General features: G+C 41.4%; 1 long non-coding RNA gene across 1 annotated transcript; it reads right to left on the bottom strand.

The window, feature by feature from the left end:
- Positions 1–3,593: 3,593 nt before the first annotated feature.
- On the bottom strand, positions 3,594–7,270 carry LOC108448029. The gene is made up of 2 exons (XR_001863812.1): positions 7,177–7,270; positions 3,594–6,930 (listed from the first exon to the last, which is right to left on the bottom strand). It is a non-coding gene; the product is annotated as an uncharacterized LOC108448029 (long non-coding RNA).
- Positions 7,271–7,658: the final 388 nt, after the last annotated feature.

The raw sequence follows: 7,658 nt of genomic DNA, 5'->3' as shown, positions 1-7,658 counted from the left end.
ATATTTTTAAAAAATCAATAAGGAAGGTCTACAGCATGGTCAGCTCCTAGGAAAAGTCCTCCACATTTCAGACACATGAAGGACAGAAGGATGGCTGGAATCAGCCAGCAGAGATTTATCAAAGTTAAATCATCCTTGACCAACCTGATTGCCTTCTATGATGAAACAGCTGGGTCTGTGGATGAAAGGAGAGTAACTGTAGCTTATCTGAAGCAAGACTTTCAACACTGTCTTTTGTAGTATACTGGTAGCTAAACTGAGGAGATGTGGACTGGATGAGTAGACTGCAAGGGTAGTGAAAAACTGGCTGGACTGTTGGGATCAGAGAGTAGTGGTTAATAATTCAATGTGTATTGGATTTTCATGCCAAGGTTTTGGTAGCAGGGGGGCTACAGTGTTTTTCTATGGGAAGGTGCTGTAAACTTCCCCCATGTCCTACAGAGCCAACACCAGCCAGCTCCAAGATGGATCCACCACTCACCAAGATCAAGCCCATCAGCTATGGTGGAAGCACCTCAGGGATAACAGATTTAAGAAGGGGAAAAAACCACTGCAGAAACAGTAGCAGAGGAGTGAGAAATGTGAGAGCAATAGCCCTGCAGACACCAAGGTCAGTGGAGAAGGAGGGTAGGAGGTGCTCCAGGTGCCAGAGCACAGATTCCCCTGTGGCCCCTGGTGCAGACCATGGTGAGGCAGCCCATGGAGGTCCATGGTAAAACAGATATCCCCACCTGCAGCCTGTGGAGGAGCCTACGCCAGAGCAGGTGGGTGCCCAAAGGAGATTGCAGCCCTGTGGTAAGCTTACGCTGGAGCAGGCTCCTGACAAGGCGTGTGGTCCCATGGAGAGGAGTCCATGCTGGAGTGGGTTTTTGACAGGACCTGTGGTCCCATGGAGAGGAGTCCATGCTGGAGTGGGTTTCTAACAGGACCTGTGGTGAGGAGTCAGTGCTGGAGCACGACTGCTGGCAGGACTAGTTACCCTATAGCATACCCATGTTGGAGCAACTTGTTCCTGAAGGACTGCACCCCATGGAAGGGACCCACTCAGGAGCAGTTCATGGTAAGTAGTGAGTGATCTTTCCCCGACCTTATGTTGACCCATGAGCCTTTCATTACGTTCTCTCTCCCCTGTCCAGCTGAGGAGGGGAGTGATACGAGCGGCTTTGGTGGGAACTTGGCATCCAGCCACAGTCAACACGTCACAAAGCCATGTAATATGTTTATCATTGACCTGGACAAGCAGGAACATACACTTGTTGGGGTTTTGGGTGATACAAACTGGGTGGGGTGAAGTGACTGATATGTTGGAGGGCTGAGCTGTTATTCACAGGGATCTCAGCAAACAAGAGGATGGAAGAATCGTGGAGTTCAAGAGAGGCAAATGCAAACTCCTGTGTAAGCAGTGAAAATCAGGCATACACTGGGCTATATTAGACATGGTGTGGCCAGCAGCTCAAGGGAGGTGATTTCCAACAACCCTTCCCCCCCTCAGCACTGATGAGGCCACTAGTAATTATACTTCTTATGGAATAAGATAGACGTTAGGATTTTTACTTTTTTCCACTATCAACTTGAACACCCATTCTCCTATTTTATGTGCATGGCATTCTTACTTTTTTCCCTGAGAAATCAGTGATTTAATAGCTAACTCATATAACAAATGTTGTACAAATACAGCCAAGAGGAAAAGAAAACCAGAAAAACTTGCATCCAATATTGATTTTATATTCACTAAAAAGTCTTTGTAAATTTAAATCTCCATAACACACTTTATTAGTGGAGAAACAAAGATATATCAGAGCTTCAGAACTGGAGTTATTGACACTTTAGTACTACAGAATTATCAAAGTGAATTTGGAATCACTGAGAAAAATTCTTTCCCTGGGTAAAACTACTGAAGATCATCCAGTCATACCAAAAAAACCCTTTCCTGCAATAGAGAAATCTTGTGTTTTATTACAAATCAGTACTATTTCTTTCAGAAATCTAAGAACAAAACTGTGGTCTGTGTCAGATGTAGTAAGACACATACGTTTACTGAGAATAGAAAATTACTTTTCTGAAGCTTTGATGACTTGGATGGGCAGGGAATCTGGGCTGGTGTCTCTGTGTCACACTTGGCACTGTGTTTATCCATGAACCCATATGATACTTAGTAGTTTATTGCAAGAGTAAGTCAGTTTTCATAATTTGACCAACACACCAGGTTGTAACAAGTCTAACTCAGATGCTTGGAATTACTCAGTGTAACACAGAAAAGGAATGAAGTCCTTATAGAAACGATTTTAATATAGAGCTGTACAGCAAGAAGTCTTCTTACCAAGGTATAAAAGATTACTCGTCAACAAACAGCAGTTAATTCTGGTTTCAGTTCTGGGAGTTCCCGACTGCTGGGTGACACATGGGTGCTTAGTGTCTCCTTGTACTAAGGGCTGGACTGCCTGTGGCTCAGCGGCTGATATTTCAACGGTATAAACAAGGTAGGTTACTGGTGAAATCTCTTCTTGCCTAAAAGTAAACAACCTAAAGGCTGTTCCAACTGTCAAACAGCACAGGATTATTGTACTATCTTCCTTCTACTTTTGTGTTACTTTCTGGCTGTGCTGTGATTCAGCACTAAGTTAGTGCTGATCCTTGATCATAAGTGGCTAAATTTATGTATCATAGATGGAGCCAAACCTGTCCCATCCTGAGACAGTACTGACAAAGCCATTAACCTTTTTGTCAGTATTCCCAACAGAAAAAACCAGAAGCATCAGGAATCATCATCCTACCACCTTTTGAATGCCCTTCTTTGATAAGTGAGAATAGTTGACAGAATAAGTCAGAATGCAGAGGGGTAAAAATCTAGCTAAGTGAACAACTGGCTGTTGGCATTGCCATTACATTTTAAAAAAGAAAGCTTATGATCTGATCTACATGCATGAGAAATCTCCATATGTACATACTGTGAAATTTTAAAAAGTAGTATTTCCCTTCCTCCTCACTAAGACCAAGAGGTCTTCATGAATCTAAAACAAAGTAGCAAAACCAAGAAATTTTGTTCAAGGTAAATAATAAGCAGCAGACCTAGAACTAGGATTTCCTAATGTCCAGTCCCTTGGTTTGGCAATAAAAGATTTTTTTGGTAGTCTGAAATATGACTTTGGAATTTTAAGTTAGGACTAAAATAGGAAATGGGGGTTGGAACTAGATGTTCTTCAAGGTCCCTTTCCAATGCAAACCATTCTGTGATTCTATGAAATCAGCAAAGTAAAAAAGAGTTAACAACTGTGAGTGAAAACTAGGACAGTTGTCAGCACACCTGTTATTTAGACAAGAAGGAGTTTAAAACCAGTGTAGAATATTTCCAAATATATTCCCTGTTACAGAAAACAAATATTAGTAGGTGGGGAGAGCATGAAAGGAGAACTACATCCAGAGAAGAGTGATTCTTTTTGCTCCCACAAACTTTAATTTATAAGCTGTATCTGGAAAACATTAAGTGCCATATCATAATATTTCCAGGAAGTTCTCAGATTAATGAATCAGCTTCTCATGTAATTAATCAAATTAACTATTCACTGGGAGTAGGCAACAATGAACTATTTAGCTAGATATAAATAGCAGCTTTATGAGTTTCATTTGACTCTTACTGTTGCATGTTAAAAGGTGTACATTAATGATTCTCACAATGTGGTTTTGTTTACACACTCAAAAGACAATAGGTAGAAAATCAAAGTACGTTTTGCTTTCCACTGAAAACTGTTAGGGAAGTGAAGGGAAAAAACCAATGGTGATTGCTGATCAGTTGCTAATAAAACAACACTAGAACAGGTTAAGTTTCACATATCTGTGTGTTTTGCCAATGATTTAATGGAGTTGCTTTACAGAGAGAGGAGCCAGGACTGAATAACTGGAATCTTTTGTCCACCTGTCAAGGCTATTTGCTATACATACACGTATGTATAACTTACATAAGTATATACATTATATACATACAAAGTATCCTTACTTTGTGGTATGTGTAGGTGACACAAAATACCAATTCTATGAAAGCACCATTAAATTCATTCCATGTGATCAAAATAATGAATATCAGTTATTCCAGTTCTAGCAAAATACAGAAGGAAATAATATTTCATGTTTTATTTCAGGTAACTTTTCAGCAATCAAATGCTAGCATGGTTTGCCTTTACCAGTATGTTCTAACTTTGTAGTTACTCCTGCTTGGAGAAAGGGTGTTGGCCTAGATGTCAGGAAAGAACTCCAGAGGTCCCTTCCAAAGTAAATTATACACTGATTCTGCTTACAAATCTTCATCTGCACTACCATTACACAAAAACATAACTGCCCACAAATATGTAAACCATCTGTTCAATTTCTCTTATTTTTATTAGAATTAATGCATCTTTAATTATAATCTTGTTTGTTACAAGCATCTTCACATTCCATATGTACTCAATAACAGGTATTTTGATTCAGTTGCCATTAGGCAATGACTCACTGTGTAGTGTCTGATGATGACGTTTAAAATGAGGGAATACTGCTTGAGGATCTTTGGAATTGGAAATATGTTTGTTGAGCTCTTCTTCCAATTTACACAGGCCCATTGTGCCAAGTGATGGTGCAACTTAAAGCATTAGATAGCAATGTGGAAAACAATATGTCAAAGAAGTTAATTCCCTTTTAATTGTATTTATTTAGACATTACATCTTAGCAATTATTTCTAATGATTAGATTCAGATTCTTCATTTGTAGTCATAATAACAGCAAAGCTGGCGTTCACTTCAGGTTTAGTTTATTTGTTCAGTAGTCAATTATATCTCATGTGTTTATCTACAACCAATTTTGTCTCAGTAACAGAGCCTCATTCACCTATAGAACTATTGTCTTTAAAATCGCACATGGACAATGTATTTTGCTGTATCTGTGTCTGGTAACTACACCAGTAGGGCGTTTAAACAGGAAGATCATTTAAATAGCAAGTTATCTCACCTTATAACTTAACTGTTTTATTCTCTACCTGGCTTTTTGTATCTAGATCCAGCAAAAGACTTGGGTGCTTGATGGAGCTCAGTTTTCAGCCTATGAAGTGGAATCCATACGCCTGAGTCAGGTGCTTCTGTTCCTTATACTATACACGAGACAAAAATGCAAAAGTAAATGTTTAATCTGTTTGGTAGTTGCCATCAGTAATCAACAGAATGCTGATTACACAGTCTAGCTGGCCAATATCGTGCTTCAAGAACTGTAGCAGTGGGGGTTAAGTAGGACCTCAGGAGGTGAGCACAGGCAGCATCAAGGAGTCACATCCTAACAGTATCATTGATAATAACCTGCAGACTCCTGCCTGCCTGTGAGAAAAAAATCACCTGGCGTTACCTTTAGTGATGCTGCTACAATGATCGATCAAACCCTTCAGCCTACAAACCCTACCAAAACCACCCTTTTCTATAGGAGAAATCTGAGGAGCTCATAGGAGGAAAGGGCAAAGACTAAACCTGTGGTTCTCCTTGATTTCCTGTAGGAATATCCATATGTGCAAAGCTTTCTGAAAGTTGGCAAATCTTGTAACCAGGAAAAATATTTGTAAACATCTTGTTATTTTTTTGTCTGTTCAGTCAGGGTTTTCTGTTTGTTTGTTTGTTTTTCCAGTGGTGCTGGCATCTCACAGCAGCTCCTCTGGTCAGTGCATCCTCCTGAGACTGGTTTCAGCAGATCTGTAACAGCATTAAGGGGATTCCTTGCAGAAACAGAGAAGCCTTTAGTAATGTGCAGTGCTTCCAGGTTTGATGTCTCTGTAATTTTGGGATCAGTTCTGTGCAGGTCTCCTGCCATTTCAGGTCTGCAAAACAGTCATTTCCACACCATGCACACTAGTTAAAACTTGTGAGTGCACACACAATACTTCTGGAGGAACCTCTTCCCTGCCACCATCATACCCAACACACGCAAGGTGAGTGTAGTTGCCCATATTCAGGAGTGTAAGGGAACTAGTTCCTTCAGAGCATAAAGCCTTTGCAATACCACATGTGCTCTCTGCCTTCGTTCCCTATCCTTTGGCCATACCAAATACTAATTTGGTTTCTTCAGGTTTACAGCCGTTTACCTGCTTTTTAAATTAATGTGTCACAAAAACCTTTGGAGACAAGGCAAGGAAAGCTACCTTGTGTATGTCCCAAATCACAAAAGTGCCACAGCTTAACTTTTTGCTTATAGAGCACTAGCAAGATTGTTTACGGCTCATGTTTGGAATATTATGTTTTATCAAAAAGAGGTCATCGTAACAATCTTATTTAAACTGGAAAAAAAAATTTAATGAGCCTTTCAGACCTTTCTAATCCTTCAGATGACTGAAAAAATACTAGAGTTCTGCATACCGTTGGATCGGCAACATACAAACTTATTAAATGCCTGTCTTTAGGTAAACCCCACCAAATGTCCGTAACAACTGCAGTTAGTTCCCGAATTCCCGAAGACTCCTTCAGCAGCCGTGGCCACTGCATGACATCTGGTGGCGACAAAGCAACATGGCCAGAGCGTGGCACTACTGAAACTGCAGCGTGAGCACTCGCTGAAACCACACCGTATCAGCTCTCCTCCAAAAGCGCCAGAACTCCCGCTGTGAGACGTTTGCTGCAGTTGTACATCTTGCCACGGAACAACCCAGCTTTGCCAACTGCTAGTGTGTAGCACAATAGGATACATATTTTCCTTGGAGCTATGATGTTCCCCGCCACGAGCGTTGTTCTTCCCCGGCACTCCTACAGTTGTAGGACATCGAGATGGGGACTTGCAGAGCGACAGAATTGCGGGAGATGTTCTTTGAAATGCAGAGGTGGCGTTCACTGCGAACTTGCGCCTACTGAGCTGATAAAAACCAGAATGTTTGCAGCATGATGCTTTGGTATGTGAGAGATGTCACTGGTGGCAACAGGTTCATCCTCCTGTGAACATAGTATAAAATCACAGAATTATAGACTATGAAGGGCTGGAAGGGATCTTAAATATGATATAGTCACAATCTGCCCTGCCATGGGCAAGGACACCTCCCAGTGGACCAGGTTGCTCAAGACCTTATCCAACCTGGCTTTGAACACTGCCAGGCTGGGGCATCCCTGAGCAACCTATTCTAGTGCCTCACTACCCTTACAATAGAACTTCTTACAATAAGGAACTTCCTAATACCTTACCTAAATTTCCCATCTTTCCGTTTGTATTCCTCCTTGTCCTGTCATTACAGCTCCTGACGCAGAGTGCCTTTCCGGCTTCCTAGTAGGCCCCTTCAGATACTGGAAGGTTGCCATGAGGTCTCCACACAACCTTTTCTTCTCCAGACTGAACATCCCCAACTTTCTCAGCCTGCCTTTGTAGGGGAGGTGCTCCAGAGTCCTCTTAGCTTTGTGGCCTCCTCTGGACTTGCTCCATCTATCACGGTGGGTAAGATCTACTACAGAAAAAGTAATAGAATATTCCTAGTTGCAAGGGACCCATCGAGTCCAACTCCTGGCCCTGCACAGACACTCTATAAAGTCACACGATGTGCCTGAAAGCATTGTCCAAACGCTTCTTGAACTCTGTGAGGCTTGGTGCTATGACTGCTTCCTTGGGGACGTAAGAAAAAGAACAATCGGGTAAGAGAAAACAGAGAGACTAAGTGCTCAAAATCCTCAAA

This window comes from Corvus brachyrhynchos, unplaced genomic scaffold (genome assembly GCF_000691975.1).
Source record: "Corvus brachyrhynchos isolate BGI_N302 unplaced genomic scaffold, ASM69197v1 scaffold14, whole genome shotgun sequence".
In the NCBI taxonomy this organism is placed as follows: domain Eukaryota; kingdom Metazoa; phylum Chordata; class Aves; order Passeriformes; family Corvidae; genus Corvus; species Corvus brachyrhynchos.
Note: the sequence above shows the minus strand (reverse complement) of the source record. Positions and strands in the feature narration are given on the sequence as shown.